Genomic DNA, 23,691 nt, shown 5'->3' on the forward strand with positions numbered 1-23,691 from the left:
TTTATTGGTTTCCTTTTTTTTCCCCATTTTTTTGATTTTGGCTCGTTATTTCCTTTTGCCGTGTTGTATTTAATTTGCGCTTCCTTTTTTTTTTTTTTTAAAGTTTCTTAATCTGGATGTTTGTATTTTGATACTAAATATTTCTGCTTTTCTAATACAAGGATTTAATGTTATAAAATTTTCCTATGTCCCTGTATTTCAATTCAGAATATTTTCCAATTTCACTTTTATATTTCTCTTTGACAAACTATGTGTATTTAGAAGTGTGTTTAATTTCTAAATATTTAGGAATTTTCTTGATGTTTTTCTGATATTTGATTTATGATTTAATTCTGTGTGGTCAGAAAACATACTGTCTGAATTTAATTCTTTATTTATTAAAACCTATTTCAGGCTGGGCGTGGTGGCTCACACCTGTAATCCCAGCACTTTGGGAGGCTGAGGCGGGTGAATTGTTTGAGGTCAGGAGTTCGAGACTAGCCTGCCCAACATGGCGAAACCTCGTCTCTACTAAAAGCACAAAAAATTAGCCAGGCGTGATGGTGGACGCCTGTAATCCCAGCTGTTCTGGAGGCTGAGGCAGAAGAATCGCTGGAACCCGGGAGGCGGAGGTTGCAGTGAGCCGAGATAGTGCTACTGCACTCCAGCCTGGGCAACAGAGGGAGACCCTGTCTCAAAAAAAAACAAACAAAAAAGCAAACTTGTTTCATGGCCCACTATATGGTCTATTTTGGTTGTTCTATACATACTTGAGAAGAATGTGTATTCTTCATTTGTTGTATATTGTGTTCTATAAATGTGAATTATTAGATCAAGTTAGTTTGAGTGTGGTTTACGTTTTCTGTGTACCGATTGATTTTCTGTATTTGTTTTCTCAGTTATAGAGAGGAATGTTGAAATGTCAGCTATAATTATTCATTCGTTTTCAGATAGAAAGCCTGTACCCATACAACTTACCTTGTTTGTTTAGCTTCTCTCAGAGATCGTAGTCCTGTGTTGCCTCTTATTCAGTGTCCAAAAAGTAGTTTTATATTTTTCGAGTTTCTCAGGTGTTTATGGCAGGAAGGTAAATCTTGTCCTAATTAGGTTATCATTGCTCAGAAGCAGAAGTTGATCCCAAGTTTGTATACAACAAGTTTTAAAAACAATTTTATTGGTTTAAATTTTATCATAGTATTATGGCCAATATTGCAACATTGGTCGAAGTGTGAGAGCATGGAGTGATTTCACAGTTATTATGACTATGAATCTGTGCTTTTATGCACCAAGGGATAAATAGAGTTACATACTTCTGAAATGCCTGTTTGGGCTATTTAGCAGAATAGTTTATCCCAGAATAGGATTTATTAGGATAGTTGGTAATCACCTAGTTATATAAAATTAAATATTTAGTACTTCAGTAGTGAGAAGCCCTTGCTTTTTACTTAGCAAAACAGCGTCATTTAGAATAACTGCACATTATTTTTTCATGGAAACTCGGTTATTGTTTTTATAAGCAGAGTCACATAAATGGTTCATTGAACAGTAGTTATAGTTTGGAGACGGGGCATGGTGGCTCACGCCTGTAATCCCAGCACTTTGGGAGGTCGAGGTGGGCGGATCACTTGAGGTCAGGAGTTTGAGACCAGCCTGGCCAACATGGCAAAACCCTATCTCTACTAAAAATACAAAAATTAGCTGGGCGTCATGGTGTGCACCTGTAATCCCAGCGACTCGGGAGCTTGAGGCATAAGAATCGCTTGAACCTGGGAGGCAGAGGTTGCAGTGAGCCAAGATTGCACCACTGCACTCCAGCCTGGAGGACAGAGCAAGACTGTGTCTCAAAGAAAAAATAAAAAAGGTCGGCCACGGTGGCTCACGCCTATAATCCCAGCACTTTGGGAGGCCGAGACAGACGGATCATGAGGTCAGGAGATGGAGACCATCCTGGCTAACATGGTGTAAAACCTTATCTCTACTAAAAATACAAAAAATTAGCCGGGCGTGGTGGCAGGCGCCTGTAGTCCCAGCTACTCGGGAGGCTGAGGCAGGAGAATGGCGTGAACCCGGGAGGCGGAGCTTGCAATGAGCCAAGATCACGCCACTGTACTCCAGCCTGGGTGACAGAGTGAGACTCCATCTCAAAAAAAAAAAAGTAAATAGAGGCATGGTAACATTTGCTAAGGAAAGAAAAGAAATACTGGGCAGAGAAATAGGAAGACTCATCCACTTCTCCTTGGTTGCTAAAGTATAGAAGTTGGTTGACCTACATATCTTTCTTTGGAAGTTATGCTTATCAGAAAAAAGGAGGTCAGTAGTAGGAGATGCCTATTTTTGTGTCATGTGTTGGATTACTTGTCAGAAGTTTTCTTTGTTGACTGCTGACCTTTAGTTTCTCTTTTTGCTGTTTAGAAAATAGTTTGACGTTTTGTACAACTTACGTAAGTTTAAATTTTTTTTTTTTAATGGAACGTTTCACGAGTTTGTATGTCATCCTTGCACAGCAGCCATGCTAATCTCTGTATTGTTCTGGAGTTTTAGTGTATATGCTGCTGAAGTGAGCACATGTAAATTTCTTTTGGAATTTTTTTTTTTTTGAGACGAAGTCTCGCTCTGTCACCCAGGCTGAAGTACAATGGCTGGATCTCAGCTCACTGCAGGCTCTACCTCCTGGGTTCACGCCATTCTCCTGCCTCAGCCTCCCAAGGAGCTGGGACTACAGGCGCCCGCCACCTCACCCGGCTAGTTTTTTGTATTTTTTTAGTAGAGACGGGGTTTCACCGTGTTAGCCAGGATGGTCTCGATCTCCTGACCTTGTGATCCACCCGTCTCTGCCTCCCAAAGTGCTGGGGTTACAGGTGTGAGCCACTGTGCCCGGCCACCTTTTGGAATATTTTAACAGTTTTGGTGTAATTGTCATTTTTCGTTATAGATTATATACAAAATTTATTACTCTACCTGTACTAAAGATTAATGTGCTATTGAGATATACTGCTTTGTCTCTATTATAACAACCAGATAGTTAGAAGTACAGTTATTTAAAAGTTAGACCATTAAATTTGTTAGTAAATACTTATTGGTTTTGGGTTTTTGAGGTGGAATCTCGCTTTGTCACCCAGGCTGGAGTGCAGTGGCATGATCCTGGCTCACTGTGACTACCACCTCCCAGGTTCAAGCGATTCTCTTGCCTCAGCTTTCCCAGTAGCTGGGATTACAGACACACACCACCACGCCCCGCTAATTTTTTTTTTTTTTTTAATTTTTTAGTAGAGATGGAGTTTCACCATGTTGGCCACGCTGGTCTCAAACTCCTGACCTCAGATTATTCACCTGCCTTGGCCTCCCAAAGTGCTGGGATTGCAGGTGGGAGCCACTGTGCCTGGCCCATTTTGGTTCACTTTAAAACTTCTATCTGGGCTTGGTGGCTCCTGCCTGTAATCCCAGCACTTTGGGAGGCTGAGCCGGGTGGACAACTTGAGATTCACGAGTTTGAGACCAGCCTGGGCAGCATGGTGATACCCATTCTGTACAAAAAATACAAAAATTAGCTGAGTGGGGTGGTGTGTGCCTGTAGTCCCAGCTACTCGGGAGGCTGAGGTGGGAGGATGGCTTGAGCCTGGGAGAGCTGAGATTACACCATTGCATTCCAGCCTGGGTGGTAGAGCCAGATCTTGTCAAAAACAAAAACAAAACCAAAAAAAAAAAAAAAAGAATGAAACTTTTTACGTTAGTAAAGGAGATATTGAAAGATGATAAATTACGTTTGAAAATATCATTCTTGTAATCTAAGATCAAGTGAAATTAGATTCTGTTAAAATTGATAGGTCATTTAAAGATTGCAAAATTTCTCTTATTTTCATGCATTTTACATAAGAATGAATCAGTTTGATTCATGGTTACATTGATTTGGCACCTACTATGTTTAGGTGCTATGTAGTAGGTGAAAATGTAAAGGTGAAAAAATGTGACCTGTATCTGTAGAGAGCGTATTGTTCCAGGATAGGAAATCAAAGGAGAAAATAAGTAATTATAAGCTAGTATGATAAGTGCAGTTTCAGAGATATTTTATTATTACAGAAACACAGAAGAGGGTTCTGAATCCAAATTAGAGATTAGGGAAGAGAGTAACTATAGTAGTCTGGGAGGACATATAGGAGATAGTTTCTGAGCCAAAGGTAGAAAAAGGCATTCTGAGATGCAGTAAAAGGCTAGAAGAAAGAGAATATGGGAAGAATGTGTGGCTCCAAGCCAGGCATCTGTCTAAGGGGCGAGTGAGGACTGAAATTCAGCCTGTGTTGTGCTATCCATTATTTATGTCTTGTCCTTATGGAGTTGCACATCCTTAAAAGGAGTCCCTTTTTCCAATTTCTTAAAAGGGTCAGTGGCTTAAGAGGCCCCTTATATGTAGGACCAGCTGTTGGTACATTGTATGATTAGTTATGGATTTTGAATTTGATTTTCTATGCCTGTTATTCTCTAACTTAGATCTGAGCAACTTCAGGGTGTTCTGGAGTGGAATCCTGGTGAGATTATGGAAACCCCTAAATAACTTCTTATATTTTCCTTGAATATTTTGTAGTGAAGGAAAATAGATTATATGCTGGAGCTAAGCTGTCCAATATGGTGGCCCCTAGCTACCATAAATTTCAGTTAAACTTAATAAAACTTAAATAAAATTCAGTTTCTTAGTTGCACCAACTACATTTGAAGTGGAATTGGATGAGAATTGATACACAAGGCAACAATGAAATAGATTTGGAAGGGTGGATAAGATTTGTAGACAGATGTGGCGGTTTTGTGGATAGCATTCCAAGTAGAGAGAATAACATTAATAAATACATGTAATGCCATTGGTGGAAAATAAGTTTAGAAATGTAGTTTGGACCAAAATGGGGAGAACCCTGAAAACTTAACCTGGAGAAGATTATATAATATTGAGAACTTGTAGGTTACAGTTTTTGAGCAGGAGGATTGAGTGATGCTTTAGAAGTGCTTTAGAGATCTTGGCTGGGTACGGTGGCTCATGCCTATAATCCCAGCACTTTGGGAGGCTGAAGCGGGTAGATCACTTGAGATCAGGAGTTTGAGACCAGTCTGGCCAACATGGTGAAACCCTGTCTTTACCAAAAAATACAAAAAATAGCGAGGTGTGGTGTTGCATGCCTGTAGTCCTGGCTACTTAGGAGGCTGAGGCAGGTGGATCGCTTGAACCTTGGAGGCAGAGGTTGCAGTGAGCCGAGATTGTGCCACTGCACTCCAGCCTGGGCAACAGAGCGAGACTCTGTCTCAAAAAAAGAAAAAAAAAAGAATAGAAAGAAATGCTTTAGAGATCTTGTTTGAGTTAGGAGTGATGTATTTGTTAGGGTTTTTGGAAGCAGAGAAGTGATACCAACTATCTTAAGAAGAATTTTCTTGACCAGGCGCAGTGGCTCATGCCTGTAATCCTGGCACTTTGGGAAGCCAAGGCGGGCAGATCATTTGAGGTCAAAACTTCCATACCAGCCTGGCCAACATGGTGAAACCTTGTCTCCACTAAAAATACAAAAATTAACTGGGCGTGGTGATGGGCGCCTGTAATCACAGCTACTCAGAAGGTTGAGGCACAAGAATTGTTTGAACCCAGGGGTGGAGGTTGCAGTGAGCTGAGATTGCACTTCTGCACTCCAGCTAGACTCTGTCTCAGAAAAAAAAAAAGAAGAATTTTATTATAAGACTATTAAGTTGCTCATAGACTGAAAAGGAAGGCTGGAGAGAGTCTAGGATAGCTCCTGGGGTCTTGATACAAGGAATGAGTTGACAGTTTCATCAGGATGCCACCCAGATGAATAAGTGCCAACCGTTTTTTTCCAGACTTGTATCATTTGTTCAAGATTCAGAAACTCCAAAAGCCAAGTACACCTTTCCTAGAGGGGAATACCTAGGCAGAGGAGAGGTAATAATCTCAAAAGGAAATCTAAGACCATTACTAAAACATCCTCATAGATGTTGGGAGGCTGAGCAAGAAACTATTCTTTACTGTTCTGTACAGAATGGACTAAAGGGAATAAGACTAGAGATTGGAATGCTTGAGAGGTGTTTTGCTATAGAACAGACCTGAACAAAAAGTAGTGGCAATGGGATTGGCAGTGAGGGTTTTGATGTGAAAAATGCCGTGGAGGTAGAATCTGTAAAATTTAGTAACAAATACTTCTTTTTATATACACAGATGACTGTATAGTGCCTAGATAACCTAGAGAAAGTTGATGATGAGGTATTATGGAAATCTGGCTCTGTTACTTAGTAGCTATATGATAGTGAGCAAATTATTTACATGCTTTGAGCTTCAAGTATAATTTGAGGTGACAATTATTTTAAAACAGTTGTCAGATTTACATATATATTTTTCTTTTTTGAGACAACATCTGGCCGTTACTCAGGCCCGAGTGCAGTGGGTCAACTGCAGCCTCTGCCTCCTGGGCTTGGGGAATCCTCTCACCTCAGCCTCCCAAATAGCTGGGACTACAGTTGTGCACCACAATGCCTGGCTAAATTTTGTGTTTTTTTCTTTTTTTTTTGTAGAGACAGGATTCCACCACGTTGCCCAGGCTTGTCTCGAACTCCTGGGCTCAAGTGATCCTCCCACCTTGACCTCCCAGAGTGTTGGGATTACAGGCGTGAACCACTGCGCCCACCCCGGTTATGAGAATTAAATAAGCAAAATGCCTGGAATATAGCGACAAGTCAATGAGTGTTAGTTCCTTTCCCTATTAAACAGAAAACTAGAGGATATTTCTTTTGATTGTTTTTTGTTTGAGGGTGCTACAGGCAGGTGCTATAGTTTGTTATCTTTGTATACTTGGTTTTAGAACTTAATGCCTTTGTAGATTAGATGGGTATTCTTATGGAAACAGATGGGAAGTATTCTGGATTAGAAATCAGTTTTAGATTTAGAATTTTAAAATAAGCCTTTTATTTTTACTTAATAATTTCAGATGTACAGAAAAAGTACAAAGAAGATAGTACAGAGTTCTTGTAAACCTTTCATCTACTTTCCTCTGAGTTTTATTTTATTTTATTTTATTTTTGGAGAGAGTCTCACTCTGTCCCCCACACTGGGGGACACTACAACCTCCGCCTCCTGGGTTCAAGTGATTCATGTGCCTCAGCCTCCCAAGTAGCTGGGATTACAGGTGCACGCCATCAGGATCAGCTAATTTTTGTATTTTTTGGTAGAGACAGTGTTTCACCATGTTGGCCAGACTGGTCTCAAAGACTTGACCTCAAGTGATCTGGCCACCTCAGCCTCCCAAAACTACCTCAGCCTCCCAAAATGCTAGGATTACAGGTGTGAGCCACCATGCCTGGCCTTTCCTCTAATGTTAACATTTTAAATAACCACGGTCTATTTGTCAACGCTAACAAGTTAACGTTGTTACAATATTATTAACTTAACTACCAACTTTATCCAGATTTTCCACTAACATCCTTTTTCTGTTTCAGGATCTAATTTAGGATACCACCTTGTATTTAGTACCTTTAGGTTTTTTAGTTTTGTTATTAACTGTGACCTTAAGCACACCACCCAACCCTTCAGACCCTTGTCCATCTAAGATACCTTTTATCTCTGAAGTTTTGAGTTTGTTTAATATCTGTCATACAGTGTGCCCTATTTTTATTTTGAGATAAATAAGACTATAAGATCTAATCAATACACCTGATCTTGTTGACAGTAAAATTTAATTTTTATCTTGTAATTTTACTTTAGTATTAAAGGAAAACTATAATAATGTTGAGTTTTGGGAAGACTCACAAGAGTTTTTTCTTCCATTCGAAACAAAAAGATAAAAAGAGAGGACTTGTATTTTTCACCGGTAGAGGGTCATGACTCCAGGTTCTTGGCGTTTTGAACAAAGAATTGGTCAAAATGTCCAGCAAAGAAAAGAAAGAATGAAGTAACAAAAAAATGAAAGCAGGGATTTATTGAAAATGAAAGTACACTCCCCAGTGTGGGAGCACACCCGAGCTGCAGCTCAAGAAGCCCAGATGTAGAATCTTCTTGGGTTCAAATACCCCCTATAGGTTTCCCATTGGCCGCTTCATGCTCACCTCATGTAACTGAAGCGGTAGCCTGCAGTCAGTCTGATTGGTTGTGGAAAGCAGCCAACCAGAGGCTGAGGTGACGTTACAAAGGTCACACTCCTGTACAGACATCTGATTGGTTGCAAAAACTTTGTAACTTCACATCTGCAAAAAGCAACCAATCAGAGGCTGGGATAAAGTTACAAAGTTGCAAGTGAAGACTCCACCAGCAATCAGTCTAATTTGTTGGGGACAGCCAATTTCCGGTCTGCAGTGCTCAGGAAAGGTCAAAGGGAGTAGCCTCTGGTCCTTTTGTTACCTAGGCATGGAAAGTTAGGGTTTTCCTTTCAATTTAGTTCTAGGAAGTTGGCATGAAATAGCCTTAGGTTCCCTGACTCTAGACCCTATTGTCCTGCCTCATCTTTCTCCAAGATGGAGATGTGATCCCCATAAATCTTTATGGGAGGCAGAGGGACTGAAGGTCTTTCTTTTGTAACTGCTTCATGCTGATTTGGGGCGTAGTCCCTACCTGTTGGAGATCACGGAACTCTCACCCTGTTCTGTCTGGTGGAGGGAGGTAGCTTTTTGATAGACAGGGGTGGTGTCTTCACCTGGAACTGGCTGGAACCTTTGTTGCGTGATCATCTGAAGCTTGGTGGTCTCTAGGTGAGAGGAAATGAAATTGATTAAAAGACTTAATGGGAGTTTTGGGAGTGGATGCCTATGCTGTTTGTTATAGAAATTTGCTGGAGAAAAAACAAAACCTGGTCTGTTCTAGAATCTGTGTGTTTCCTTAAAGTCTTAGCACACATGACTCCATTTTGGCTTGGTTTGCTGGGGCCTAGTGCATGAATTTAGTCCAGAACAATGACCTCCCAGAATTTTGTTTAAAAAAACTCCCCCTTTTTGGTCAGGTTCTCACTTAGGTGAGAGTGCTTAAGCTCTGGAGTTTGAGGCCAGCCTGGGCAACATAACAAGAGTTGTCTCTACTAAAAATAAAACATATTAGTTGAGCGTGGTGGTGTGTGACTGTAGTCTCAGCTGCTTAGGAGGCTAAGGTGGGAGGATCACTTGAGCCCAGGAGATCAAGGCTGCAGTGAGCTGTGCTTGTGCTACTGCACTCCAACCTGGGCAACAGAGCAAGATCCTGTCTCTAAATAAATAAATTGTGAAAAATAACTTAGGTTTTTGGATTACTAAATTGGATACATTAGTGTAGCACACTTTATAGGAAACTCAAAGAAGATTGGCTTGAATGACTAGATTATTTTGAGTTAGAAATTTCTTTGAGATATTGAAGTGGAGACATCATATGGTTTTATAAGTAAATAAATGTAAATAAGTATGTTTATAGGTTAATATTTTTTTTTTTTTTGGAGACAGAGTTTTGCTTTTGTCACCCAGGCTAGAGTGCAATGGTACGATCTCGGCTCACTGCAACCTCCGCCTCCTTGGTTCAAGCAATTCTGCCTCCTTGGCCTCCTGAGTAGCTGGGATTACAGGTGCCTGCCACCATGCCTGGCTAATTTTTTTTTTTTTTTTTTTTTTTTGAGACGGAGTCTCGCTCTGTCACCCAGGCTGGAGTGCTGTGGCCGGATCTCAGCTCACTGCAAGCTCCGCCTCCCGGGTTCCCACCATTCTCCTGCCTCAGCCTCCCAAGTAGCCGGGACTACAGGCACCCGCCACCTCGCCCGGCTAGTTTTTTTTTGTATTTTTTAGTAGAGACGGGGTTTCACCGTGTTAGCCAGGATGGTCTCGATCTCCTGACCTCGTGATCCGCCCGTCTCGGCCTCCCAAAGTGCTGGGATTACAGGCTTGAGCCACTGCGCCCGGCCATTTTTTTTTCCTTTTTGAGATGGAGTCTCACTCTGTCGCCCAGACTGGATTGCAGTGGCTCAATCTCAGCTCACTGCGACCTCTGACTCCCGGGTTCAAGTGATTCTCCTGCCTCAGCCTCCCGAGTAGCTAGGACTACAGGCATGTGCCACCACACCTGGCTAATTTTTGTATTTTTTAGTAGAGATGGGTGCCAAGACCAGCTCAGTTTCGGAGACCCTAACCCAGCGTTGCTAGAGGAATTAAAGACACACACACAGAAAAATTAAGAGTGTGGAGTGGGAAATCAGGGGGCTGACAGCCTTCAGAGCTGAGAGCCTGGAACAGTTTTACCCACATATTTATTGACAGCAAACCAGTGATAAGCATAGTTTCTATAGATTATAGATTAATTAAAATGGGAAACAAAGGGATGGGCCAAAACAAAGGGATGGGCTGTGGCTAGATTTCTGCAGCAGGAACAAGTCCTTAAGGCACAGATCGCTCATGCTATTGTTTGTGGTTTAGGACCGCCTTAAGCAGTTTCCGCCCTGGGTGGGCCAGGTATTCCTTGCCCTCATTCTGGTAAACACACAACCTTCAGCATGGGCGCCATGGCCATCATGAACATGTCACAGTGCTGCAGAGATTTTGTTTATGGCCAGTTTTGGGGCCAGTTTATGGCCAGATTTGGGGACTTGTTCCTAACAGATGGGGTTTCACCATATTGGACAGGCTGGTCTCGAACTCCTGACCTTGTGATTCATCTGTCTTGGCCTCCCAAAGTGCTGGGATTACAGGCATGAGCCACTGTGCCTGGCCTGCCCGGCTAATTTTTGTATTTTTTTGTAGAGATGGGGTTTCACCATGTTGGCCAGGCTGGTCTTGAACGCCTAACCTCAGGTGATCCACCCACCTTGGCCTCCCAAAGTGCTGGGATTACAGGCGTGAGGCCCCCACACCTGGCCAAATTTTTTTTTCTTTTTCTTTCTTTCTTTTTTTTTTTTTTTTTTTTTTAGAGAGAAACAGTCCTGCTCTGTCTCTCAGGTTGTAGCTTACTGCAGCCTTAAACTCCTGTGCTCAAGGGATCCTCCTGCCTCAGCCTCCTAAGTAGTTAGGACTGCAGGTGTTTACCTCCACACCTGGCTAATTTTTAAATTTTTTGTAGAGACTGTGTCTTGCTGCGTTGCCTAGGCTGGTCTTAAACTCCTGGGCTCAAGCAGTCCTCCTGTCTCGGCCTTCCTAAGTGTTGGGATTATAGGCATGAACCACTGACTCTCCAGGGCGTTATCATGGTTATCTTTTTGAATTACTGGTAATGCAAGAGAAGGTAAGTAGAGTTTGAGTCTCAGTTACAGGGCTGATAAAAGAATGTAGCCGGGTGCTGTGGCTCACGCTTGTAATCCCAGCACTTTGGGAGGCCGAGGTGGGCGGATCATGAGGTCAGGAGTTCAAGACCAGCTTGCCCAACATGGTGAAACCCCATCTCTACTGAAAATACAAAAATTAGCGGATGTGGTGGCAGGCACCTGTAATCCCAGCTACTCAGGAGGCTGAGGCAGGAGAATCCCTTGAACCCGGGAGGTGAAAGTTGCAGTGAGCCAAGATCACGCCACTGCATTCCAGCCTGGGTGACAGAGCTAGACTCTGTCTTAAAAAAGAAAAAAGAAGAAGAGAAAAAAAGAATGTAAAAAGATTCGTCACTCTAGAAATCAACTAAGGCAGCGCTGTTAGCACTGCAGGACTTTTCCTTAGTTCAGCTAAAGACAGGGTTCTTGTCCGTCCCGTGGCCATGAAAATTTAGGCTTGCAGACAGTTTAAAGGGTGAGTGAAGCAGAGGATTTTATTGGGTGAAAACGGGAAATAGGGATACCCCGCAAGGCCGGAGTCTCCTGCTAGAGCACTTCCAGCCCTGCTGTTCAAATCTCAGGTTCTACACAGGAAGAGGAGGGGCCAGACCTCCCCCCAGCTGCAAATGGCATGAACCTCTTGAGGCTAAGCTCCAGTGGGCAGGCTGGTTGTAGTTCCTCTGGGGACCCCCTCCCACCTGGCTGTCTCATTTCCCCTCTAATCTAACAGTTGTTAGATTAAGGACACGGAGAAAGACTGATCTTAACTGCTTCCTGCTGACAGAGGGGGCTGTTTTGGGGGAAACAGCAGTCAGAGCCCCCTAAGAGGCCTATTTAGGGGTTCCCAGCAGAAAGGGTCACCATCCGAGGCTCTGGTTGCATGACCATTTGGAGTTTGATGGCCTGAAGGCAAGAACAGACAAACCGGGTTATTAGAAAACATGCATCAAAACGAAACAAGGGGAGGGGTAAGGACAGCCGAAAAATTCTGAGGCCTTTGACCAAATTTCACAGGGAGAGGGAGGCCAAAAGCTTGACTGGTAAAGAAACTTTACCCTTTTGCTGGCATGTTGGGCTTTTGGGTTCCCTTCCTCTGAGCCCAATCCTAAGCCAACCAGTTTAAAGTTTGGGAAATTAACTCTTTCTAGTTCGGAAGATGCGTTTAAGGGGAGTGTCTTGTAGTGCAGAAACACAATTACCTATTAGTGAAGAGAGAACTGAGGAGAAAGGGGAAAAGGCGCTTTTTAAAGGAGTCCCAGAGGTTCAGGATGCATTTGAAAGGGGTACAGATTGAAGATGAATGGCTACCCATCTAGAAAGAGGGAAGCAGACCTTCCTGGTTCCCTTATTTTCCTAGCAGATACCCCGGATACATGAGGGTGAGAGGAAAGAGTGTCTTCTTTCAGTCTTCTGTTCGTGCATCCCTGAGTTCTGGCAACCTTGTCAGGTGCCACCATGAGTACCAAAGTGGCTTGCATCCATGAAGCAGGGGTGTCTAGACAATAGGAATTATTTGTCTCACCTATGTCTCTTTCCCACCTACTGTCGGTAGCCTTGGAGTTCCCTAGGCCTCATTTATGCCATGGATATTAATGTGGCCTTTATCTGTGAAACAGGAAACTTGGAGTTGGCTTAATCAGTAGGAGTCAGCCACGCTCACCTGTGATGTGCCTTTTAACCTCTGTTGTCATTTGCCTCTGCCTCAGATCCAGTTTTTTTTTTTTTTCCTAGGGCTTTGACCCGAAATTTGGAATTGAGTCTGGGACAAAAATGTGTTTCAGGGGGTTGCATGGACTCCTTATCATAAGCCGAATGCTAAGGTCAAACTGTGGAACTGAGGCCTCCTGCAGTAAGGGAGAGGAAAAGATGTCTTGTAACACACCCAGATAACTGGTGGCGCTAGTTATGCTTGCTAGGATTTGGGTGCATGGTGCTTGGCTTTGGTTAGCTCCCTTGGTCTTACTTTCCCAAAAGGAAACCTGAGTGATGGGCATCCTGTGTATTCCCATCACCTGGAAGAATTTGAAGGATAATTGCTCAGAACTAGAATATTGGTCCAGATTTTTACGTTACCCATCTCTCTTGTTCTTTCTGAGGTGCAGCTGGAGATTGCTGGTTGGTTCACAGGAACAAGCAGGGTTAGTCTAAAATGTAGGTGAAAACTTAAAAACAACTAATGAGTTTCTAATTTAATGACAAATGTATGATAAATTGTAGAACATGATTTCTCTCTTTTCAGTTCTCATTTTTGTTAAAAAATCATGATAGGACTGAGTGGTTTGCAAAATCCCTTAGTCCTGTACTTGACCTGATGATTTGCCTAAAGTGTAGCAAGAATAATTATGTCTACATAGGCCTTTTAGGTTGGCCTATGGAACTCTATTCCCCAAAGAATCTCAGATAAGACCTTGAAACATCTATGAGTTGGGGGATCCTCTCCTTTTAAGGTCCCAAGATAAACTTGGAGCTCCTAGAATACACACAGATAGGCCGGGTGCGGTGGCTCATGCCTGTAATCCCAGCACTTTGGGGGGCCGAGGTGGGTGGATCACCTGAGGTCAGGAGTTCAAGACCAGCTTGGCCAACGTGATGAAACCCCATCTGTACTAAAAATACAAAAAAAATTAGCTGGGTGTGGTGGCTGGTGCCTGTAATCCCAGCTACTTGGGAGGCTGAGGCAAGAGAATCGGTTGAACCCGGGAGGCAGAGGTTGCGTTGAACTGGGATTGAGCCATTGCACTCCAGCCTGGGCAACAAGAGCCTCAAAAATAGGTAAAAAATTTTTGGCCGGGAGCGGTGGCTCACACCTGTAACCCCAGCACTTTGGGAGGCAGAGACGGGCGGATCACAAGGTCAGGAGATTGAGACCATCCTGGCTAACACGGTGAAACCCTGTCTCTACTAAAAATACAAAAAAATTAGCCGGGCGTAGTGGCGAGTGCCTGTAGTTCCAGCTACTCGGGAGGCTGAGGCAGGAGAATGGCGTGAACCCGGGAGGCGGAGCTTGCAGTGAGCCGAGATCCGGCCACTGCACTCCAGCCTGGGCGTCTGAGCAAGACTCCGTCTCAAAAAAAAAAAAAAAATTTAAATTTAAAAAATCAAAAAATTAAAGAATACTCACAGATAGTTTCCAAATTTTAGAGGCACCAGGCAGAGAGAAACATACATGCTCCAAATTTTTGTTTATAGGAGTATACCTTACTCAATTATTAAAGGCCATAAATAGTTCAAAATGAGTTTCCTTGACTCTGAAAAACAAAACAAGGATCAGCAATATTCCAACCAAAAGTCAAAAAGATTGCTTCAGCTTTCTGAGTTCAGTCCATTTCCTTAACTCTTGTTTTGCTTGATACCTGTAAACATTTCAGCTCTTCCATGAGTCCTGTTCATTTTCCTTTATTAAAATGTTACAGTCTCCAAAGTTGTCTGAAGTCTGTATTTGAGAGCACCTATTAAAGTCTTACAGCCTATTATAAACCATCTTCTGAACAGGATTAAAACAAGACAACAATCGTCTGTGAATAGCCAAGTGGTCAGAAACACAGTTGGCAAAGAAGTTTGGTTATCTCCATAGTTTACAATAACTTAACCTTAATTTTGATTGATAGCATATACTGGGACATTAGAATTTTAGAAATCCCATAAAAATTTGGAACATACATCAGCATTGTTTACTAAGATATAACCTAAAGAACATTGAAGGTCATTTTGGCAATTCTATGTACCTAAACACGTCACATAATCCTGTTTGCCTTTCTTTTCTAGACACTTCAGGGGCCCTCTGAAGTATCTGAAAAGCCAGATGCCAGGGAAGACAATTTTGAAACTGAAGTTTGTTTTTGGGAAGGCTGCTAAATGTACACACTTGATATTACGAAATAAAATTTGAGATTACCATAAGTTTTGCCAAAATGATGACTCAAAAATTTTAAAGAAGAAAAAAAACTTTTTTTTTTTTTTTTTTTTTGATATGGAGTCTGGCACTGTTGCCCGGGCTGGAGTGCAGTGGTGTGATCTTGGCTCTGCAAACTCCGCCTCCCGGGTTCAAGTGATTCTCCTGTCTCAGCCACCCGAGTAGCTGGGATTACAGGCACCTGCCACAATGCCTGGCTAATTTTTTTGTATTTTTAGTAGAGATGTGGTTTCACTATGTTTTCCAGGCTGGTCTTGAACTCCTCATCTTGTGATCTGCCCGCCTTGGCCTCCCAAAGTGCTGGGATTACAGGCGTGAGCCACCATGCCTGGCCCAAAAAACCTTCTATAATGCTTTACAAATTTTGCCAAAGAGCAGATTAGCACCTTAGGAAAACCTTGTGCTTTTATTTCAGTGCTCAATTTACAGAAAAACCATATAATACCCTCTTTCTAGGCAAAAGTTTACATTTCCATGCGTTCTCATAACCTTTTACTAAAAACCACATTTCACTGTTCTTACTCACCTTCCATGTAAATCTATTTCTGGTAGTTTCAGTTAACTCCTAGCAATTTTTAACTTTAAGGTAAAACTTGGTGAGTTGCTTTAAATGTGTGCTAACTGCAGCCAAGGTTTGCTCTCTTACTTAAGGGCATGGTTGATTCCATGTGTCCCCAGGCCTTAACAGTTGTGAAGCAGGCAAGACAGACAGTTTATAATCTCAAAACACTTAGGAAACTTTGGATTTGACCTGCATTTTACCATAGTCTTCAGGGCTATTTTCCTTTTTCTTTTTTTTTTTTCCTTTTCTTTTTGTTTTTTGAGATGGAATCTTGCTCTGTTGCCAGGCAGGAGTGCAGTGGCACAATCTCGGCTCATTGCAACCTCTGCCTCCCAGGTTCCTGTGATTCTCCTGCCTCGGCCACCCGAGTAGCTGGACTACAGGTGCGTGCCACCACGCCCAGCTAATTTTTGTATTTTTAGTAGAGATGGGTTTTCACCATGTTGGCCAGGATGGTCTCGATCTCTTGACCTCATGATCTGCCCACCCCGGCCTCCCAAAGTGTTGAGATTACAGGCGTGAGCCACTGCGCCTGGCCAGCTGTTTTTATTTCTTGAAGATTAAAGTCACATGAACTGAAAAGTACCACAGCATTTATTTTGCCTTAAAAAAATATTAGAGCCAAGCCTTTGTCTTTCTTTAGTCCAAATTAATTAGAGCTCTTTTTACAGGCATCACACGCAGTACACACACAGAGAAGTGGAAGAAAACCCATTTGCTGGGTGGGGCCCTTTAAGAGACAGGGCTGCTAGGAAAACATGCAGATGTCAAACCAGAAAGAAACATTCCCTAAGGCAGGATTGCTAAACAAAGACTTGCCTGGGAGTTAGAAGCCATGCCCTTAGGATGTTGGGAGGCTTGTAGCAGGAACCATACAGACATGCAAAGCACACCAGATTGGCCGCTGCCCAAGACTAGCCCCACAAATCCTTTTTCACAATTAAAGCTTTACAGAAAATATAAACTGATAGCTGGGGGACCTGGCCTACTAAAGGGAAAAAGATATTTTAAAGGTTAACCTGTTGATGGGTTAGAGAAGGGGAAAGAAAAGAAACAGTTTAAAAATGCCTGGGGAAGAACTTCTTTGAATTTTTCTTTTTTCTTTTTCTTTTTCTTTTTCTTTTTCTTTTCTTTTCTTTTTTTTTTTTTTTTTGAGACGGAGTCTTGCCCAGGCTGGAGTGCAGTGGCACGATCTCGGCTCACCACAACTTCGCCTCCCGGGTCCAAGTGATTCTCCTTCCTCAGCCTCCTAAGTAGCTGGGACTACAGGTGTGGGCCACCATGCCCTGCTAATTTTTGTATTTTTAGTAGAGACGGGGTTTCACTATGTTGGCCAGGCTGGTCTCGGACTCCTGACCTCTATTCTTATGCAAGTGGTTCCTTCACCAGGGAGAAAAGTTTAATTTCTGTCTCACAGAGTTGAAACCCCTTGGCTGGGTAAGGGGAAGGCTGCCCTGATGTGTCTGGGAACCAGTCTATTGGCTGTTCCCAGCCAATAGATAGGCTGTGTGGGACCCTTGGGCCATGCGTCCCAGTCCTGACATGGAGGGGAGAGTGGCTGGGATCTGCTGCTCCCCAGTCCCTCCTGAAAAAGTAGCAAAAGATGATGAAAAGGCCCCCGACCCCCAGGAGCGACGGGGTGGGGGTGCAGTTTCCCATAAGCTCAGAAGTCTGAGGATGAAAAGGCTTAGAAACCACAGCTAGAGGTTTTGAGTTCCCATTTACTCACTTTTCTCAAGCCCCATGCTGGGCGCCAAAAAGTTGCAGGACTTTTCCTTAATTCAGCTAAAGACGGGATTCTTGTCCGTCCCATGACCAGGAAAATGTAGGCTCCCAGATGGTTTAAAGGTGAGTAAAGCAGGGTTTTATTGGATGAAAAGGGAATAAAAGGGGAAACAAGGATATTCTGCAAGGCCAGAGTCCCTTGCTAGAGTGCTTCTCACCCAACTGTTTGAATCTCAGCCTCCACACAGGAAGAGCAGGGGCCAGGCTCCTCTGTGCTGTAACAGGTGTGAACTTCATGAGGCTCCACTTCAGTGGGCAGGCTGGTTGGAGTTTATCCAGGGACCCCTCCCACCTGACTGTCTCATTAGGACAGTTCTCCTTTGGAGATGACAGAACCAAAATACACCCTGGGAAAAGATCAGTAAAAAGAGGTCAAAAAGGGCAAATCTAAGTTTAACATAACAATTTAAAAGCAATATATTTTGAATATTGGATTAAATATTTGCTTCCTTTTGGTAATAATTTTTTTTTTTAACTTTTTTATTGAGATGGTGTCACTGTCACCCAGGCTGGAGTATGTTGGCACAATCTTGGCTCACTGCAACCTCTGCCTCTTGGGTTCAAGCGATTCTTGTGCCTCAGCCTCCTGAATAGCTGGGACTACAGGTGCACACCACCACGTCTGGCTAATTTTTGTATTTTTAGTAGAGATGGGGTTTCGCCATGTTGGCCAGGCTTGTCTCACCCTCCTGACCTCAAGTGATCTGCCTGCTTTGGCCTCCCAAAGTGCTGGGATTATAGGCATGAGCCACCACTCCTGACTGCTTTTGGTGATGATTCTTGCCTTACCTAAACTATAGTTAACCAAGTTGTTGCACATGTACAATGAGAATAGTTATACCAGAAGGGAAATTTTTTTTTCTTTATTTCCCCCATCATATTCATTTTATGTTGCACTGATAAGTTACTGTATTATATTATTTTATATATGTGAGTATCTTGGGTATTTTAACTATTCCCTTTAAATTTTCTTGAAAATCAGAAGTGGCGTGACTAAGATTTGTTTTTCTTTTTTTCTTTCTTTTTTTTCTTTTTTCTTTTTGAGAGAGTGTCTCTGTCACCAGGCTGGAGTGCAGTGGCATGATCTTGGCTCACTGTAATCTCCCCCTCCCAGGTTCAAGTGATTCTCATGTCTCAGCCACTGGAATAGCTCCCACCATGGCCAGCTAATTTTTTTTTTTTTTTTTTTTTTTTGGTATTTTTTCATAGAGACAGAGGTGCACCATGTTGTCCAGGCTGGTCTCAAACTCCTGTCCTCAAGTGATCCTCCTTCCTTGGCTTCCCAGAGTGCTGGGATTACAGACATTAGCCACTGCCCCCAGCTGGTTACTAGATTTTGATTATTGAGCTTAGTTCAGTAGTTTCATTTATCAGAAAATATGTTGAAGTTTGAATATGTTGAAAATATGAATACTTCTTGAAAGTACTGCTATGGAACTAATAAGACCAAGCTTTTGATGTAGATTTTATAAGTTCTAGGTATTTGTAATACTGGTATTTGTGTTACTGATACTTTTTAATTTTCTGGAAAAAACAGTTTTAAAAGTACTTCATATATGACTAGAACATAAGGAAGATTAAAACCATACCTGATTTTACCACCTAGAGATCATCAGTGTTTTGGCATATTTCCTTTATTATTGCTTCTCTGCATTTTTACTGTATAGGCAGTATATAGTATAGTAGTTAAGAAGGGATTTTCTAGGATGAAACCTCTTGGGTTCAGATTTCTGTTCCACCACTTATTAGGCTGTGTAATCTTAACAGATTGCTTGATGTCTCTGAATCTTGAGTTTCACATCTATAAATTGGGGATAATAAAAGTAGATATTGTTGTTCCCTGTATGCCAGGTACCTTGCTAAGTATACTATGTGTAAAATCTTACTCCTCCTGACATCTTTACTTAAGAAGTACTTAAAAGTGCCTTTAAGAGGATCAAATAAAATGTAACTTACTTGGTATAGGAGTTTTATATAATTCCTTTTTTTTTTTTTTTTTTGAGATGGAGTTTTGCTCTATTGCCAGGCTGGAGTGCAGTGGCACAGTCTTGGCTTGCTGCAACCTTTACCTCCCAGGTTGAAGCCATTCTCCTGCCTCACCCTCCCAAGTAGCTGGGATTACAGGCATGCACCACCACACCCACCTTGCTTGCTTGCTTGCTTATTTATTTATTTATGAGATGGAGTCCCCCTCTGTCTCCCAGGCTGGAGTACACTGGTGAGACCTTGGCTCACTACAACCTCCACCTCCCAGGTTCAAGCAATTATCCTGCCTCAGCCTCCCAAGTAGCTGGGACTACAGGCGCCTGCCACCACACCTGGCTAATTTTTGTATTTTTAGTAGAGACAGGGTCACACCATGTTGGCCAGGCTGGTCTCGAGCTCCTGACGTGATCCGCCCGCCTTGGCCTCCCAAAGTGCTGGTATTACAGGTTTGAGCCACTGTGCCCGGCCTAAGTTTTGCATTTTTAGTAGAGATGGGGTTTCATCATGTTGACCAGGCTGGTCTTGAACTCCTGACATCAAGTGATCTGCCTGCCTCAGCCTCTCAAAGTGTTGGAATTACAGGCCTGAGCCACTGCGCTGGCCTGTGTATTTCTTAACATTGGTTTTATAGAGTATATTTAACCTATTATTAAAACTTGTTTCTGATTAAACTCATTAGTCCATGTCTGATTAATTTTGGCATATAAGATAAGATACAATAATCTAACTTGGCTTTTTGAAGTAGAAAACCTGGAAGTGGGAAATAAGTTTTGCATTCTGTTTCAATTCTGATAAAATGAAGGAGTACTTATGCCTTTGGAACTGCCTTATATTCTTTTTTTTTTTTTTTTTTTTTGAGATGGAGTCTCACTCTGTCACCCGGACTTTAGTGCAGTGGTATGATCTCGGCTCACTGCAACCTCCGCTTCCCAGGTTCAAGTGATACTCCTGCCTCAGCCTCCCAAGTAGCTGGGATTACAGGCGCCCACCACTACGCCCAGCTGATTTTTTGTATTTTTATCAGAGATGGAGTTTCACCATGTTGGCCAGGCTGGTCTCGGCCTCCTGACCTTGTGATTCGCCCGCCTCAGCCTTCCAAAGGGCTGGGATTACAGGTGTGAGCCAGCATGCCCGGCCGTAACTGTCTTTATATTCTATGGGGAAAATGGTGTGGTGGATTAGCAATGTCTTTCTTCCACAGGTATAGGGTGATGGTATTGAGAAGACTGTTACAAAACATTCTTATGTATAATCCCAAATTTAAACATTGTTTCAATATTACATTTTTTAAATTTATTATTTTTATTTTTCGAATGTTCCAGTATTACTTTTTGAATATTCTGTTGAAAATACCATTTAAAAAAAAAAAAAAAGAAAATACCATTTTTATATGAATTCAGAGTAAAATTGGTTTGTGGATTTTTCTTTTTCTGTTCTGTTTACTATTAGAATTATGTGAGCATCAAAACAAATTTAAAAGTTTCTTTTCTGCTTTGAAGTTTGCAAATACCTATAAAACTATCAGGTTCTGGCTGGGTGCAGTGACTCATGCCTGTAATCCCAGCAGCACCTTAGGAGGTTGAGGCAGGCAGATCGCGTGAGCACAGAAGTTCGAGAATAGTGTGGGCAACATGGTAAAACCCATTGTCAAAAATACAAAAATCAGCTGGGCGTGGTGGCACATGCCTGTAGTCTCAGCTACTTGGGAGGGTGAGGTGGGAAGATCCCTTGAGCCCAGAGCTCAGGAGGTCAAGGCTGCATTGAGATCGTGGCACTGCATTTCAGCCTGCGTAACAGAGTAAGGAGACCTTGTCTCAGAACAAACAAATAAAGCTATCAGATTCTAAAACATGATTAGAAGTTGTTACTCTTTCTAATTACTGTCTAACAAGAGATAACATTCCCACCTCTTGAGTGAGTTTTAGTAATTAATTATTTAGTCTACTGTTGTTGGGCTTTAGTAATTAGTCTACTGTTTAGAACTTTCCAACTTTTTATTTTGAAAAATGTAAAACTTACCGAAAAGTTGCAAGTCTAGTAAAATGAATAGCCATTATACCTTCATGAAAGCTTACCAATCCATTAACTTATTGCTCTATAACATGTGTTGCTGTGCTACATAGGCACTTTTTTTCCCTGAACCATTTGAATTAGTTGCAGAATCATGACCCTAAATACTTCAGTATGTATTGCCCAAGAATATTTTCCTGCTAAGCACAATATAATCGTGATAGGAAATTTAGCAGCAATATAGTATTCCTATCAAATATACAGTGTTAGATTTTCTCTAATGTCTTTTTTTTTTTTTTTTTGAGACGGAGTCTCACTCTGTTGCCCAGGCCGGAGTGCAGTGGGGTGATCTCGGCTCACTGCAACCTCTGCCTCCCGGGTTCAAGCAATTCACCTGCCTCAACCTCCTGAGTAGCTGGGATTACAGGTGCGCGCCACCATGCCTGGCTAATGTTTTTGTATTTTACTAGTAGAGACAGTTTCACCATGTTGGTCAGGCTGGTCTTGAGCTCCTGACCTTGTGATCTGCCCGCCTCAGCCTCCCAAAGTGCTGGGATTACAGGCGTGAGCCACCGCGCCCAGCCAATAATGCCTTTTAAAGCTGGAATTTTTTTTACCCAATCTGGGATTCAGTCAAAGGCCATACATTGCATATTGTTGCCATGTCTCTTTAGTCTCCTCCAGAACAGTTCCCTATGTATTTTTTGTCTTTAATGACGTTTTCAAGAGTCCAGGCCAGTTGTTTTATAGAATTTCTGTTTTGACAGAAAATCCTTCTTGTTAGATTTGTTAGTGTGGAGTTATAGATATCTAAATAGTCCATAATTACAGGGCAAGGACTACAAATCTGTAGTCCCAGCTACTTAGGCGGCTGAGGCAGGAGAATCTCTTGAGCCCCAAGAGTTTGAATCCAGCCAGGGCAATGTAGTGAGAAAGACTCTGTCTCTTTAAAAAAAATTGTTTTTTAAAAGATAGTCTGTAATATGATAGTGGGTAGTTATAGGTATCTAATTTGACAGTCCTGCTTCCCCTCGTCATCCTCAGCTTAAAAGTAATATTTTAGGAGAATGTCTTCCAGTGTATGCATGGAATTTTAAAAAAAGAACAAAAATCTTTCTACTTTGCAAAGTTGTAACACTTACAGATTTTGAACTGTGATATTAAACTTAAAAAATTACTGCTTCACCCCTGTCTTGCGTTTACCTTTCTGACACTTGAGAATAGTCACAACTCCTTTTTTTTTTTTTTTTTTGAGACGGAGTCTCGCTCTGTCGCCCAGGCTGGAGTACAGTGGCGTGATCTTGGCTAACCGAAACCTCCGCCTTCCCGGTTCACGCCATTCTCCTGCCTCAGCCTCCCGAGTAGCTGGTACTACAGGCGCCTGCCACCATGCCTGGCTAATTTTTTTGTATTTTTAGTAGAGACGGGGTTTCACCGTGTTAGCCAGGGTGATCTCGATCTCCTGACCTGGTGATCCGCCTGCCTCGGCCTCCCAAAGTGCTGGGATTACAAGCGTGAGCCACCGCGCCCGGCCTTAACTTGCATTTTAAAAATTCACACAAGCAATGTTAATTGTAAGCAAAATAAACTAGAAAATTCTGATAAGGAAAATGACGAAAATAAGTCTTATATAAGTCCTAGCACTCACATAGAAAAACTGTTAACATTTTGGGTCAATACTCTTTCAAACTTGAAGGAATGTAAGTGCTTGTGAGAGAGACATTACAAGAATTTTTGTATTGTATTGTAACTCTGTGTTGTAGTTTGCTCTACAACCCCCCAAAAGTGGCTACAGTGTTAAACAGTGAAAGCAGGGAAAAGTAGAGGTACCATATGAGCTTATTAAAAGGAAACAGCTGGAAGGAGAGGCTCTTGTCTTATCAGTCAGTATTTAGATACTTATTATATACTGTAAATAATTCTTAATGGTTATATCAATTACTTTTTTTTCTTTTTCTTTTTTTTTTTTTGTGACAGAGTTTGCTCTTTCGCCCAGGCTGGAGTGCAGTGGTGCGATCTCTGTTTACTGCAGGCTCTGCCTCCGGGGTTCAAGCAATTCTCCAGCCTCAGCCTCCTGAGTAGCTGGGTTTATAGGTGTGCGCCACCACGCCCTGCTAATTTTAAAATTTTTAGTAAAGATGAGGTTTCACCATGTTGATCAGGAATTCCTGACCTCAGGTGATCCAGCCGCCTCCGTCTCCTAGTGCTGGGATTACAGGCGTGAGCCACCAGCC

At 42.3% G+C, this 23,691-nt stretch overlaps 1 protein-coding gene and 1 non-coding gene across 6 annotated transcripts in view; one reads left to right on the forward strand and one right to left on the reverse strand.

The window, feature by feature from the left end:
- TAOK1 (TAO kinase 1) overlaps positions 1-23,691 on the forward strand; it is a 167,021-nt gene that overhangs the window by 33,443 nt on the left and 109,887 nt on the right. The gene's annotated exons all lie outside the window — the stretch shown is intronic.
- LOC123569584 (U6 spliceosomal RNA) lies at positions 2,439-2,544 on the reverse strand. Its single transcript, XR_006693406.1, has one exon. It is a non-coding gene; the product is annotated as a U6 spliceosomal RNA (small nuclear RNA).

Source organism: Macaca fascicularis, chromosome 16 (genome assembly GCF_037993035.2).
Source record: "Macaca fascicularis isolate 582-1 chromosome 16, T2T-MFA8v1.1".
In the NCBI taxonomy this organism is placed as follows: domain Eukaryota; kingdom Metazoa; phylum Chordata; class Mammalia; order Primates; family Cercopithecidae; genus Macaca; species Macaca fascicularis.